The sequence below is a fragment of the Peromyscus eremicus genome, chromosome 5, assembly GCF_949786415.1.
Source record: "Peromyscus eremicus chromosome 5, PerEre_H2_v1, whole genome shotgun sequence".
Classification (NCBI taxonomy): Eukaryota; Metazoa; Chordata; class Mammalia; order Rodentia; family Cricetidae; genus Peromyscus; species Peromyscus eremicus.
In genome coordinates this window covers 88,774,015-88,790,553 of record NC_081420.1, presented here as the reverse complement: position 1 = coordinate 88,790,553, position 16,539 = coordinate 88,774,015, and the positions used below count along the sequence as shown (strand labels likewise).

The 16,539-nt window shown below is 45.2% G+C and overlaps 1 protein-coding gene across 1 annotated transcript in view; it reads left to right on the top strand.

Annotated features, from left to right (window-relative positions):
• Positions 1–16,539, top strand: part of Cdh13 (cadherin 13) — a 971,677-nt gene that overhangs the window by 854,664 nt on the left and 100,474 nt on the right. The gene's annotated exons all lie outside the window — the stretch shown is intronic.

Below are 16,539 nucleotides of genomic sequence, written 5' to 3'. Positions count from 1 at the left end.
CCCTTAAAGAAAACTGACTCTCACCCCTAGCAGCCATCAACTGTCAAGAGCCCTCAGCTAGTGATGGAGGCTCCTGAGCCCTGCCCACTCCCTCTGGAATATTGACTGGCTCCATCTTGTGCAACTTGAGTTCTTCCCACATACATACATATTTTATGGTTGAACCGCAACATTATCGTTTGTATGATAATAAAGCCGTACAACTTCACTCCAGTCCTCTAGTTGAAAAACAAGAGCAAGCAAGACTAAAAGAAAGCTCCAGTTTTCACAGAGGGGTGAAGCCATCCAGTGGACCCAGAGATCTGGACACTCCCATCAGACGGAGGCAACCTGCGAGGCAGCCTCTAATTCCCAGGGCCTGTGACATGACAGCACAGCTATCTTACTCTCCTGGTGTCTTTAGCTTTTTCAATGTGAAGATATTTTCTTAATCAACTACCTAGTGATGCCTCATAATTCTTTTTCTCTCTCCTGTTGCCCTACAGAGCCTCCAGGGCTTCATCTTAGATAGGTAGCATCGTTTTCTACAAAAGGACGAAAACAAAAGGTCTCATTTTTCCTCCAGCAGAGTGGATTCTGTAGATTTTGCTTCATGTGATTGATAGCTGGGAGCCTGTTCTGCCTTCAGAACACATCTCCCTATTGGAAAACATGTGTAAATGTTAAAGATTATTGTCACATTGGAGAAAATCTCTGTCAAGCTTCTGTTGCATACATAGGAATTGTTCATTTTCCAGTGGTCCTGTGTAATGGCTAATCTTTACACTGACGCCACATGTCAGCCAGGCTGTCGTCCGTGGCCCTGTTTTGTGACCTGTTCTGAGTTTTGTGTTGTCTTTACTGATGTGAATGTGGCGGGTCAACTCAGCAAGCGTGTAAATCTGTTTCTAATGTGTTCATTACAACGTCTCCCTCCTTCCCTGAATTCAGCAGACAGTGAAGGAGCTACTTCATGGCTGGTGTAGAATATCTGCTTTTCCTCTTATGGAATTGGCTGAGGCAGAAAGACATGGGTTTATTCATTTCTAACTTTATCACTTTTGATCCATAATCTATTAAGATTTTATTAGTAGCCAGTTTATTGAGACATTATTCACGTACCATAGAGCGTACCCTTTGATAACGTGCAAGTCACTGGATTTTAATATAGTCACAAAATCATGTGACCATAACTACTCTCTGGTTTAAGAACATTTTTGTTACCCCACAAAGAAACCTGCATCATCATCACTCACTTTCCCATTCCCCTGGCCTTTTACCTGGCGGCAATTTTGCTTTTAGTCTCCAAGGATTGGTTGTTCAGGGCATTTCACATCAAGAGAATCCCGTTGTGTTTTTTGCCATTGGCCTCTTTGCTTAGAATGTCTTCTAGGTTCATCCAAGTTGTAGGGTCAATCCATGCTTCATTCTTTTTGATGACTAAATAATACTCCACAATGTGGATATATCTCATTTTGTTTAGTCATTCAATTTTTTAAAAGCACTTGGGCATTTTCAATTGTTTGAGTACTATAAATAGACTGCTGTGAATATTCACATACAATCCATACATTTTTATATGAATTTCCCCTTTTATAATTTCTACTGAATTTATTCTTTGACAATTCCATACATGTTTATAAGGAATCCTGGGTACCCTCACACCCACTCTTCCTTGTCTCTCCCCCACACCCACCATCGTTCCCCAGCTCCCTTCAATGTGCCTTTCCCACATTAATTTTTTGGGTTCTGTGACCCACTGAGTTTAACCCGGGCCATCTGCGTGACTATGGGCTTCAAACTCTCTACTGGAACCTGGTCAGCCACCAAGAGGTATACAGCTGAAGACAGTGGCTGTCCCTCCCCAGCTGTCTACCAGCATCCAGAAGTTCAACTTGCAGGGGTATGACCCTGGGGTGAGCCCCTCCCTGATCCACGACCTTACAGAGCCTTAAAGGGGATGGTAGAAATGTCCTTAAGAGCTAAGCCCTCAATTGTCACTTACCCTCAGCTCCTTGAGCCATTCCCCAGGGTTCCTTGCAAACAGAAGCTTCTAGATTTTCTTTCTACTTCACAGTATCTGGAGTGAAAAAAAAGGAGTCGCCCACAACATTACTCCAAATTAGTCACCTGAAGCCTCTCTCTCATTTTATTGAGGCATTTTCAGATGTGGAGGTTGCACTCAGTATGGCTTACTCAAGTGACACCGTCTTCTAAATAAACACAGGACTGTCATAGCGATGATTACATCCAGCCTGGGTGATTTAACTCTTGACCAATGATACAAACTCCCATCGTCAGTCAAGTAGGAACCACAACCTGGGAGCTTCCTCCTAGCACATACACCCACTGCACCTCTGTTTCCTTTCCCCACAAACCAGCTTTTCCTATGTTTCCTCTTCATAGAAATGGAACTTTACAGCAGATCTCTCATGAACAGCTTTGGTGACATTCCTCTGCCCTCCCATGTAGCCATAATCTATTTGTGCTCATAACCGTGTGAATATATCTGAATGCACTCATCGACTCTGTGTGTGAACCTTGGGCTGTTTCCTGTGTGGAGTCAGCTTGGGTAGCACTGGGAAAAACATGGTGGGTTGTGACTCTGGTGCCTGTGTGAATGTGTGTGTGTGGCTCTGTTTGGGGTTCACCTCTGACTGCAGTGGTTGAACCCACTTTCTTGATACAGCCAGTTTGCTAAGGTAGTTATTTGGGTTTGGGGTTTGTATTGGACCAGGCAATGAGAACTTTGGTGCTGCATTGTTATTGGACTGGTATGTAGAATTCTTAGTATACTAACCCCCATTTGGTCTTGCGAAATTTATTGTCCATCTCTTTAGCCTCACTATTCTATGTGCTGTGGTGTGTCACAGTGGTTACATTTGGATTTCCCTGGAGAGTATTGATGTTGACCTCCTTCATTTACCCCTTGGCCACTGGCTTCTATTTTGGAGGAGTGTCTCTAGAAGCTTCTAACTACTTCTTTGTGAGGCCAGAGGTTAGTGTCAGGTGTCATTACTCAGATACCATCCAACTTGCCTTTGAAGCAGGGTCTTTCAATGAACCTGTAGCTCTCTGACTGTCCAGACTGGCTGCACAGCATGCTCCAGGGATCCACCTGTGTCTGCCTGCCCAGCACTGGGATTCCTCAGGTCCTCATTCAAGAACCAGGTACTTTACCCACTGAGCCACCTTCCCAGCCACCTCTTAAGCTGGGTTATAAGGTCCTGGAGAGACGGTCCAATGGTTAAAAGTGTTTGCTGTTCATTAGACTGTAATACATTCACAGAATCGTGTGGCCATAACTACTGTCTGATTTAAGAACATTTTTGTCACCCCACAAAGAAACCTGCACCATCAGCACTCATTTCTCATTCCACTGCCCCTCAACCCTGGCAGCAATTAATCTGCTATCAGTCTGCAGTGATTGGTTGTTCAGGACATTGCACATCAACAGAATGCCGTGATATATGGTCCTTTGTCATCCTAGCACTCGGGAACTGGAGGCAGAAAGATCAGAAGTTCAAGATCATCCTCGGCTACATAGAGAGTTTTGACTGTACAGGAGGCCCTGTATCAGAAAGGAGAGGAGGAAGGGGGAAGGGAATGGAAAGGGAATAAAAGAAAGAGGTGAAAACTCCCCTTTGTGCCTCCTTCTTTCTCCAGAAGTCTGGGTTGATGTATTTACCCAGGGCTCCGAGTTTCCACGCCATCTGTGTTAGTGTGCCCACAGAGATTCTCCTGCCTCCATAAGGCATGATTTCCTCTAGGAGAGCACTGTAAACCTCACTGCACCTGTATCTAAACACTGACCACATAATTACATGTTCCCTTTGCTCAGTAGAGATTCATCCCCACCACCGTATTTCTGAGAAAAATCGAACCCAGGTAAATTATCTGACTTGGGTGACTTTCCTGGAGGGTGGAGCCCAAGACATTTTAACAACCAGATAAATCTCAGAAGATGATTAAATGTTTTTCCAAACAGTTCCCAACTCCCTCTTCCCATGAAGTATTTTCTTGCCGGTAGAGTGAAATTTGTGAGACTTCTGTCAGGCCTCAGAATCTCCATTTAGCTGATAGTTCTCTGTTCAGCTGAGATTTTGAACAAAACCAAACCTGTGCTGTGAGGTCTTCATCAGGCTTTGTGCAGAGTGATGGGATAATCCCAAGTGTAAAGAGAGGAGATAAAACAGTATGCATAAGTGTAAGCAGCTTTCCACTCTGTAAACAGTAATGTTTCCTCAGAGGGCCTAGGCTCCTGGTCTGTCCAGTCCCCCTGGCAAACCCTTCATCTAAGAGCTGGCTTGAAAACTACATCCTCCACTTGCCATCCCATAATTGAGGAGGGTTTCTATGGAAACCAGCTGATGCTCTCTTCCCATGCTCACCTTCTGAGGAAGAGGTGAGTTCATTGCTTCCTTCTCCCACACCAAGGATCATGGGAAACATGAGATCCTCCACTAAATCTAGTATTCAAACTTCAGAGTTCCTTCAGTCAGGTCAAGGGCTGGATTTCCTGTTATTACTGATTTCTATAACATTTGTCTTTTGGGGGGAGGGCAGGCTCATGTGTCATGATGCCTATATAGAGGTCAGAGGCCAACATATGGGAATCAGTTTTCTCCTTCCACCACGTGGGTCCCAGGCACCGAACTCAGGTCATCAGGCTTGGCAGCAAGCACTTGTAAAGGCTGAGCCACCTCATCAGCCCAGAGATGTGGATTGTGGACCACAAAGAGTAAAGAGAAACACTCTCCAAGGAAAAGCCTATGAATAGAAGCCATCTTGCAGACTCCTCCCTTTAAGCTAAGGAAGGAGGGGGGATGACTTCTTCACTCCTGTCACTCTCTGTCCTCTGGCAGCAGAGTGGCATTGCAAAACTGTTCAAACACCCATGCTGACTCTAGACTGTGTGCATGTGTGATGTCAAATGTCTGGATTTTTGTAAGTTGTAAAAAAAAAAATGTATCTATCTTGTGGCTGCCTCTCCTAGTTGCTCCTGGAGGTAGACCAGACAGCCAAGTGATTGATTGCATTAATCGGTCTTTTGTAATTATATTTGTGATGTGTTGAGCCCCATCATCCCTGTGTGAACTCCTATGCAAATTTTGTGCCTCCCTCACCCTCTGGTGATGCTCAGAGGGTCAGGAGCAACTCAGTGGCAATAAAAGCCATTTTTCACTCCAGCTGGCAAAGTCTCAGCACTGAGCCCCTCCACAGCACAGTGTCCTCTGAAGACTCCATGCACCTGCCTCTATTCAAAGGCAACATCCTCATGCTAACAGCAACAACCACACAGTTTCTGAAACACCTACCACGAGACTCTGAGCATGCAGCACAGCTACTACCAAAATGCAATTTGCAGAGTGTGAGCATGAGTTCTGAATAAAGAGCCAAGAGCCGCGAGAATGGAGCATGCTGGTCAGTGGCCCAGCCCTTCACAAACTGCCTCGTACGGAACCATTTCATAAGTAAGATCACTGAGTCTCAGGCACTGGTGGCACAAACACTGCCCACTGGCCACACTGCCTTCATCCCTGCCAGGTGTCAGCGCACCCTCATGCCACTGTATAGATGACATTCTGCTCCCTTCTATCCCAGTTCCTTCCTTTCCTTTGTATCCGGAAAAACCCCAGTTTAACCTTCCTCATCCAGGTTGTCAATCTCCCAATGTGTTGCTCCTCCCACTCTGTTCCAGCGCAAGTCTGACCTGCTGCTAGCTTAGCATCGTTATGTTGTCTTCATCGTGTCCTCACTATAGAGGCTCCTGCCCTGCTTTCATTTCTGATGTTGTGGTAAGACACCCTGGCACAAGGCAATTTAGGGGAGAAAGGGTTTAGTTAAGATAACAACTCTAAGTTGCAGTCCATTATTATGAGGCAGGCAAAGCAGGAACTTAGTCACTTCATATCCACAGTCAAGAGCAGAGAGGAACCCATGTAAGCTCACTTGCTTGTGTTCAGCCGGATTGCCCCACTCTTAAACAGTGTAGGACACTCTGCCTAGGGAATGGTGCTGCCCGCAGTGGGCGGGGTCTTACCACTTCGATTAGCACAATCAAGAAAATTCCCCACAGATGACCCAGGCCAGCCTGATCTAAAGCAACCTTCCCTGAGACTCTCTTTCCAGGTGATTCAAGGTTGTGTCATGTTGGCACTTAAAGCTAACCATCACAGCTCCCTCGTGTCACGTGAGTGCTTTGGTACCTATTAATAAGCACGTGGCCCTAGCACTAAGCATGACAGTGACATGAGATGTTTGGTTTGAGATTTTCTTTTGCAATATGATGATATGAGTCTTGCTTTGTATCCCAGGCTGGCTTTGAACTCATGGAAATCTTCCTGCCTCGGTTTCTCAAGTGCTAGGGTTGCAGGTGAAGGCCTTTATACCCAGCTAGAGATGAATTTATTATTCATTCAGCATATATTCACTGCAGACTTCATTTCACCTTCAAGTACAGTGTTAGTGATCTTTCGAGTCTGTGTTATACAGAGTATTACATCGATATCTTTGTCTGAGTCATGTGTGATGTTTTATTGTGTATTTCATTCTCCTCCAACATACACATATCTAACTGGCACACATCCCACTGTAATGTATAATATCCCCTTCTAATGGGCCGTGCAATTGCCTGCTCTGTCTCCCTCCCTAACTGGACCATGTCATGGTTCATGTTCACTGTCAATTGTTTTCAGAATTACCTCAGAGACAGACCAGAGAAGCTCAACCGGGGAGTGAAGATCCTCCCTAAATGTGGGCTGCATGCCCAAACCAAATAAAAGGTAGAGAAGGGAGCAGGGGACCTACTGAGTGTGTGCATCCTCTGCTCTGCATCCTGTTCTGTGGAGATGAGAGGTGAGGAGTCCTGCTTCTGCCTAGGTGCCTCCCCCACCGTGATGCACTGTGCACGTAAACTACAGGCCAGAACAGCCCTTGCTCCCTTAAGTTGCTTCTTGCTGAGTATTTGGTCACTGTCATAAGAAACTAGCACCTGGTTTGGCAAGTGGCAGATGCCCGGCAAACAGATGAATGAGGAAGAAAGTATAAATACTTAATGGTGAACAACAGAAACCATCAAACATTAAAGAATTGTGTTAAAGGGGGCTTCGGAAAGAATCTCAGCCAAGCCACTGGTTTTATAGATAGTGGACACTGCCTAGGGCACACAGCAGGTCCCATACCCATCTCCTTGGGGCACAGGACACTGCTACAAGTAAATATGGTGTCCCTGCACCGACATAAGTCCCCAGCACTCTAGTTCAGTGCTCTTGAGGTGGGCCAAGAGCCAAGATGCCTGGAGGGACTTCCTTTTCAGAAGTGAATAAACTCATTGCATAAACTGCCAGAGTCCCGAATCATCTTTCTTATCAGCCAAGGAAGAAACACGAAACAAGAAAATCCAATGTTGATAAATAATACATAAAGGAGCCCTTACAGTGGAGAAAGCACAGCGCGTCCCGTGAGGCGAGAAAAAAAGGCGAGAGAAAACCCTGCACAGCTCCTACTCACTTCCAGTTCTTTCTTCTAAGTGAGATTAAACAGAGCAGCCCAGAATTGATTCCAATAAATTCAGCTTGTTGCAAGGCCCAGTTCAGTTAGGGACTGAGCATCCTTCCCAAGGCTCCGCAGCATTTTCTCTAGACGTTGACCTGCCCAAATCCAAGTTTATGGCATTTTATGAGGAGGATCTTTGGTTGTCTTTCCCATTCTTGTGACTAAAAACCTCTAGAAACAAGTCATGGCTTCAGTCACAGGGGTGGGGGGCTGTTAAGGCAGCTCACATCATATCAGACAGAAACAGAGATGAGCCCTAATAGGAAGGGGCTGGGGCAAGATGTGATCCCCAAGGACTTGCAGTCCAGTGACTGCCTCCTCCAACCAGGCCCCCCCTTCCACTGCTCTGCCACCTTCTGATCATCTATTCAGATGTGCATGCACATGTGAGGGCGTGTGTTGTATGTGAAACTCACCCAGAATGCTGTGAGTCCCTGTGTTCTCCTTCAAAACTTCTGGTCTCAGGACCAGCCTAAATCTTCCACATCAGCTTATCGGCTTCCACATCTAAAGCCCTAGATGTCACCTGTTCAAAGAGCAGCCCATTCACAGCTAGACAGTTGGGGAATCACTCATATATATTTGTGTATATGTATATGTGTATATATGTGTGTAAATATGTGTGTCTACACATATATTATATATACATATGTTTATATGTGTCTATAGGTATATATAATATTGCATATATGTCTATATTGGTGTCTGCAGGTATGTATATGCCTTATATGTGTGTGTATTTATGTATATAACCATGTGTATGTGTGTATATGCATCTCTACTGTATGTGTGTACATATGCATATTCATATATGTGACTATATATGCACATATATATGCATATATCAGCATGTATGTATGTGCATGTATATATGTATTTGTGTATATATAATTTTATATGTATATGTGTGTATATATGAATATGTGTACATAAATATATTTGTGCATATGTATACTGTATTTGTATTGTATATGTATATGTGTATATCATTACATAGTTATGTGTATGTGTCTATATATAAGTATGTATATATGTGTCTATATGTAGGTATGTATATATATGTGTGTCTATATGTAGGTATGTGTATCTCTGTATGTAGATATGTTTATGTGTCTATGTGTAGATATATGTATATATCTATGTATAGATAGGGGTGTGTGTGTATGTATGTAGATATGTGTATGTGTCTGTTAGGTAGGTGTGTGTGTGTGTGTCTATACGTAGATATGTGTATGTGTCTATGTTAGGTAGGTAGGTATGTGTGTCTATATGTAGATATGTGTATGTGTCTATGTTAGGTAGGTGTGTGTGTGTCTATATGTAGATATGTGTATGTGTCTATTTAGGTAGGTGTGTGTGTGTCTATATGTAGATATGTGTATGTGTCTATGTGTAGGTGTGTGTGTAAATGTATGTCTGTATGAGAGATCAGGGTCCTCACATGCCTGGGAAGCAAGGTCTGCCCTCAGATCTGCTAACTGCCCTGGAGTCTAAGACAGAGTGTGGCCTCCTCAGGATCTGCATTTATTTGAAGGAGACGGGCAGACGCCCCTCCTCCACCAAGAGACAAAGGTGACACCAAGGCCTCTGGGTCTCCAGGCTGCTGTCACCTGCACTGCAGATCAGCTCTAGCTCGTTCCCTTCCCATGCAGACATGCGAGCAGCTGATTTGCAAAATCAAATTGAACTTGCTGCTCCGTCTGAAAGCTTTCTATGTGCTTGATACTTACCTATTTTTAAAAGAACTTTTTAGCAATGCTTCTGGAGTTTAAAGTCAGCAGGGAACCTGCAATTGGGATTGTGGCACTTTCTCCAATATCAACATAGAGAACATATGTAATAAAAAAAACTCAATACTGTTTGTTGAATGTGTAAATTTTCACAGTAACTTGGTAATCGCCACCCTATAAGAGCTCTTGTCCTGGTATTTCTACTGCTGAATAAAAATGACTTCAGTATTTGCAGCAGGTTAGACTCAATTCAGATGGGAATAGAATCTGTAATTGCACCTTGGTACAGGAAGTACCAAGTTCAAGGCCGAAATCACCGAGCCGATTCGCTGCAGGCCTGTACCTGCACAATTTACCTAAATAGAGATGGTCCAGAAAAGTTTTTGTGAGACATCTGAAAACCTCTCTACCAAGACTTTTAAAATATATTTTATGGTCAAGATGTTGCCGAAGTCTCCCAGGACTAATTCCTATCCAGCCAAGAAAAATTGCGTCTTCCCATTTACATTCTAAAGTCTGAACTTTTACTTTACAAATGAATTTTCCCTCCAATTCAGGAAGTGCTGGCTGCATTACAAATTTTAATGCTACCATTATAGGATCATAATTTTAAGAACCCAGGGTTCTCCGAGGGCCCAGCAACATGGCATCTCTCCACTTTATTAAAATGAATGAGCAGATGTACAATTTATTTCTGCCGAACTATCATCTAAATTCATAAGCTCTTTCTCATGTGTCTGAAATCCACGTTGGATTCCCATCTCCTCGCCTTAGAAGAAAAAAAAAAAAAAACCACTCCCTCATTTATCACTCTGGGGATGTAACTGAAAAGTCGACTCCTCTTGATTCGCTTTGGACTAGTGTCCCAATGCAATTTAAATCCCATCCCTTCAAGGCTACTCATGGAGGATGAGGCAGGGGAACACATGCATCCATAGAACCATTTCTCAGCCATCTATGTCAAAGACTGGCATAAAGTCAGCTGAGCTGACACCTTCCTGGTGTAGGAGAGATTACAATAGCCTGGAGTGTATTCAATCACATAAGGTGGTCTGGAGACATCGCGGTTAAAATGTATGTCAGTAAAACCTCACACCACCTTATTTCTCACGTGCTGATTTTGCCCAAGGGCAGCGGTAAACATGTTCATATTGGGTTTAAGAGACAACTCAGCCTGGCTTCACAGACCTATGTGATGATCTCGGGCCCACTCTGTATCCCTGCATGGCTATCTTCAGGCTGTGTGAGTGGAGGCACAGGACTCAACTTCTCTGAGATCTGAGGTTTCCGTCCGATCAAATACAGTGAAGCCTTCCAATGCCAAGGTCAGTAATACTTGGCAAGTGCAGTGCTCGGCATGTGGTTTCATAAAGAGGCTGGTGCAATGATTATGGCATCTCAGAATGGGTCTCTGCCCCAGAACAGTTGGGCTGAAATTACACAGCATCCCCGTTCCTCTCTCACATGCCTGCTGGCACAGTCCACCGAGATGAGAGAAAGTTGCTTCGCATCCAGCCAGCGCAATCAATGAGTGGAAGTTGGAGGAGATGCAGAATGGAACCCCCAGGTTATCTGGCAGGAGGCTGCCCCAGAAGAATTCTGTTTATGAGATTCTGTCGTAACTGGGCAGTTAACACTTGCCTGAGTGTCTGGGTTGGCATGGAAATCTGCCCTGGGACTCTAAATGCATCTCAGGTCCATGGGGGTTTTAATAAAATTCTGAGTGCTTGGTTTGGTTTTGCTTTTGCCTTTTTTTTGTTTGTTTTTTTCTTTGAGTTGCTCTGTTGCTCGGAGGAAAAACATCATGTTAACTTCATTTGCTTGTGTTCTGTGGCCAGCCCATCATTTCAAACACAGCCTGTCTTTTTCCCCTCTTACATGTTGGTCAGGGGAGATGAATTCCTGGTTTCTGAAAGATAAATATGATGGAGTTCTTTTATTTAGCGGAGACATGGCTGCACTGGACAATGTCAACAGGGCAGGTTCCAGAACAAGCAGCTATGGCCGGAGAAAAGAGGCAGGAGGGAAGCGACATGAAGATGGTTGGGCCTGCTCCTCTGCAGCCATAAACCACCACTTATCAGAGTCTACACTGGAAAAGGCTGCTGAGGGGCCAGGGGCAGTGTCACGGAATGCTTCCAACAGAGCCACTCAAAGCATCCCCAGCCAGTTGATGCAACCCCCATCCACCAATGAGCTTGTGCCTCACACTGGGTCACAAGGGCCAGGGTCAAGATCACAGACCCCTAGAGCCTCCAAAAGTGATTCAGAAATGCCATCCTCTAGCTGAGTGAAGTCCTAAGATAAGCAGTCATTGTGACAAGTCTGTAAAGACCTTCAGACTCCAGCAAGGAAGCTACTTCCCCTGGCAGGTATGGGAGAGCATGATGACCCGGGATTCTTAAAAAATAATGAAGCTGGATCAAGAGTATGTCAGAAGAGAGACTCCAGAGAGAAGACAATATGTCAAAGTGTGGGGAACAAGTGTCTGTGAAGTTCTCAGCCACAAATGAGACGTCTGTGTCACACTCCCACATATGCACACACTTGCACATGTACACACACACACACACACACACACACACACACACACACACTAAGGTTCATGAAAGATCTCAAAAACCGGGACAGAAAAGGTGTAAGATCAGGATATCAGGGGGACCAGAGCAAAGCAGTGCTTTCTGGATGTGCTGGGAAGCTACACTCATGAGTTCAGAGCAGCCGTGGTTGCCTGCATGCGACCAAGCCAGTCAGCATTCCATCATGGAGGCCCACGAGCCCCTTTGCAACCTTGATTTGACTAGGACAACAACATCCTCTCAAAGGCCTAACTGGGGCGATGGATGTAGCTCAGTGGTAGAGCAATTGCCTGCTATGTACATGAGCCAGCATTCCATCCCCAATACTGGAGACAAAACCCCAATTTTCTTACTGAATTCTCTTCCATTCCAAGACGGCTGGGAGGTGCCCAGGGGTGTTCTGTTCCGTTTCATCTCTGTCGTCCCCCAGCTGCTGACTGTTACAGTCTCTAGCCTCACTCAGCCTCAGCAGCTTCACCTTTGCCATGGGGTGTTGGGGATGGAAGGCCACCTTCTCTGTGTGGGGCCCCACGCCAACGGCTTTAGTGTATGCTCACACGTCATTCTCAGGATGGATGTGGGTCCTGCTGGGCTCTCCACTCACAGATCAGGAACTGGAAGGTTAGAGTGCTTGAGTAACTATGTCTGGATCACATTCCTGAGACGGGCTGGGATGTAGCTCTCACCTATATGTGTGCCATTTCTTCGGTTAAGGACTCTGCATTTGTCTCGTGGCTTAGGCTGTTTGAAATTTCCTTATTCAGCTGGGCATCTTGTTGACCTCTAATCTCAGCTCAGGAGGCTGAGTTTGGAGAATTGTGATTCTGAGACTGGAGAGCCCAACTCATGTTATCATACAGCTTCTTACCCCTGGTCTTGTCCCCTGAAACCACTATTGTTCTCCATCTGTACTTTTATCCTTTCAAAGATGGAACCTCAGTTGAAGCATACAGTATTTAACTCTGTGAAATTAATCTTTACTCTAAGCATAAAGCCAAGTATGATCCAAGTACCAAGCACATACCAGTGGTTTATTCCTTTTCGTGGCCAAATAGTATCTCCTGGCGTGGACATACCAGAGTCTGCTTAACCATTTACTCACTGAAAGACACTGGCTTCTTTCGAGATCTCAAGTGGCCCTCCGATAAATATTCACGTGCAGATTTTTGTGTCTGGGTTTTGTTTTCACTCTGTAATAAATGGCCAAAGGCAGCAACTGCCAAGTTACGTGCTTAGAGTGTTGGTTTCAAAAGAGACACCGAACTATCTTCCCCCACAGACAGTGTCTCATTGTGATTCTACCCAGGTTCTGAGCTCGTTAAAGCTGATCATTAAAACTAGCTGGCACAATAGTAGTCTGAATACGAGACCTTTGCCAGAGTGCCACTTACAAATGCTTCCTCAGATGCGACTTATTCTTTGATTTCTTACTAAGACCATTATAGAACAAGGGTTTTGGCTGATGACGTATGACCCATATGTCCTCCTACAGATTGTGCTTTGGGTGTCAAAGAAGTCTCTGCCCTGGATGTCAAAGTTCTTCTAAAAGTTCTGCGGGTTTGTGTTTCTCATTTAAGTCTATGATCCACTGTGGATTAATTTTGTATTGAGTGTGAGGTGTGGGCTGAGGTCATTCGTTTGTCCGTGGTGAGTGATTATCCTGGCTCCAATGTGGAGAGGCTGGCCTTCTACCATCAAGCTGCTACTGTTTAAACAAACCCTTTGCTCATGTCTGTGCAGGCAGGTCTGTTTCCGGGTTCTCTACTCTGTCCCACTGATCTGCATCTCCCCCACCCCACCCCATCCCATTCCACCTTGGTTACCATAGAAACAGTGAATATGAAGCATCCGGTGTGGTGGCTGCTCACACTTCATTTTTTTTTTCAGGTGTATTTTAGAGGGCTGGGGTGTGGGTCTGTTGGTGGAGTGATTCCCTGCCATGTATAAGGCCCTGGATTTGGTCCCCAGCACCTAATAGAACTAGGTATAGTGGGGCACACCTGCCATCCCAGCATTCGGGAGGTGGAGACAAGCCAAGTTCAAGACCATCCTCAGTTCCATAGGAAGTTAGAGGCCACCCTACACCAGATGAGACCCAGCCTCAAAACAAAAATTTAGAAAACAATTTTAGATTTATTTTAAAAAGAATAACCTTTATCCCCTCCAACATTATTTTTTATCAGAACATAGTTGGTTTCCATTCCAAAAATTCATTCCTGATATACATATATAACTCATATAACACATATGCATATATAACATACATGCACATATAATGAATACACACACATAATGCATATACACACATGACACACATACATGTATAACATATATGCACATACAACATATGCACATATAACACATATACACACATAACACATATAACACATGTACACACATAACACACACATATAACACATATACACACATAACACATATACACATACAACACACATACAAGTATAACATGTATGCACATATAACGCATATACACACATAACCCATATACACACATAACACATCTATACATATAACACATATACACACATTACACATATACACACATAACGCATATGCATGTGTAACACACATATACGTATAACACGTATGCAATATAACGCATATATACACATAACCCATATATACACATAACACATTTACACATAATACATATACACACATAACACATATGCACATATAACAGAGATCAGCAGACCACCCATCAACAGGTAGCTGTGGGTGACACACTAACTGAGCACTGCTGTGCATTTCTTCCCCTTGCTGATCTCAGGTCTTGCCTCTAGCTCATGAATGCAGGCTCACACGGGTTCCCAGGCTCACACGGGTTCCCAGGCTCACACGGGTTCCCAGGCTCACACGGGTTCCCAGGCTCACACAGGTTCGCCATCTCCATCTTTGCAGTGCCCTTCACTTCCACGTGCCTCAGAGAACAGTGCTCAATTCATTGGGTGGCGGTGCAGATACAAAACACACAGCTGAGCCTGTTGTATGCTGCACAGCAAGGCCTTTGTTGGCGGTGGTGGCCTGGAACTCATGCTCATCCTCCTGCCTCAGCTTCTTGAGTGCTGGGATTGCAGGCACCGCACCCACACCCTCCATGGTTCATAGAAGCCCAATGACCTCAAAGCATTCAACATTGTGAGGCCATCAGGAGCACAGGTCAGCGTCTCGCAACCCAGCTGACTGAGGCACCAACCACCAGCTCCTCCCTTCACTCACATCAGCACTCACTGACTGAAGTCAAGCTGAGCCCTCCCTAACTCCTACCCTTCATCTTCGGCCCTGTCACCCAGCCCCACAAACGCCACTCAGCCCTCCTCCAAGTTCAAGCCCCTGCAAACCTGTCTCTGCACCCCTCAAAAGCACCAGCTGGACTATTCTTAGATTGTTTCCTCTCTGCATCTTGAGTTTGGAAGGGGCTGTAGCCAGGGCACCTGGGAGCCTGGGCTGCTAGCTTGGCCCCTCCTCACCCATCAATGAACCTGGCTGTTTCCTGGGCTCCTGCAGCTAAGGAACATAAAAGTCCCGTGACCCCCATTCTCTTTATCCCATCACAGCCTTCAGATAAGCCCCTGAAATGACACACACCCCCAGATTCATTAACTGAGCACACTTTATTTCCACTAAGTAAGCCGCAGGCATTTCCATCGTCCTATACAATAGATTTCCCTTTTGATCAATAACATCAAACAATTTACTGCCTCATTCATTTCAATGGCCCCCTGTTGTGTTCTGGTTTCTGGATGCCCCACAGACTGACCAACCCCCTATCAACAGAATGTTAGTGGCTCCTGGTTTTCGTTTTCATAAATATTACAAGAGTAAAAGGGGGCATTAGTGTGTTTCTCCGTGACTTACTCAGCAAGTGTGTACCTGCATAGGAGGGCCACAGCCACCATCTTTCAGGCACTATTCACCAGGTTTTTGGAGGCAGGTGGCCTAGAACTTGCCAAGGAGGCGAGGCTGACCAGCTAGTGAGCCCCAGGAACACCCCTGTCTCCATTCCCAGCTGCTGGTATTACAAGCACATGCTATCACACCTAGCTATTTTTTTTAAAAAACATACATGAGTTCCAGGAATCGAATTCAGGCCCTCATGCTTAAGACAAGCGCTTAACTTAGTTCCCTCCAAACCACAGCCCTTTTCTCAGTAAGTCTTTGGTGCTCACCTTCCTGTCTGTCCTCCCCCATCACTGGGCCGGCATGGGCTGCTGATGACGGAGGAAGAAGACTCCTGTGGACACCAAGAGGACAGGGCCCATGGTCCAGAAATGTCCCTGGTACTTGTGCAGGGAGCAGAGGTAGAGATTCAGACCTGTGACAGAGCCCACGTGGGCAGAGGGGGCTCTCAGTACTGCGGGATCTTCAGGGCAGTTGGATAAGAACCATGTTTTGCATGTCTCCACGGGTGTGGGCTGGAGTCTGCAACAGAAGCACCAGAAGGAACTAGGAAGACTGTGAGGCAGACAGACAAGGCAGGAAAGCTAGACACAGTGGTGAACGTCTTTAATCCCAGCACTCGGGAGGCAGCAGCAGGCAAGGTCAGCCTAGTCTACATAGTGAGTTCCAGGCTACTCAGGGGTACATAGTGAGACCCTGTCTCAACAAAACAAAACCAAAATAAATAAAGGCTAAGACAGGAACACATTCAAAATGTGCCCTGGAGCCTGCCG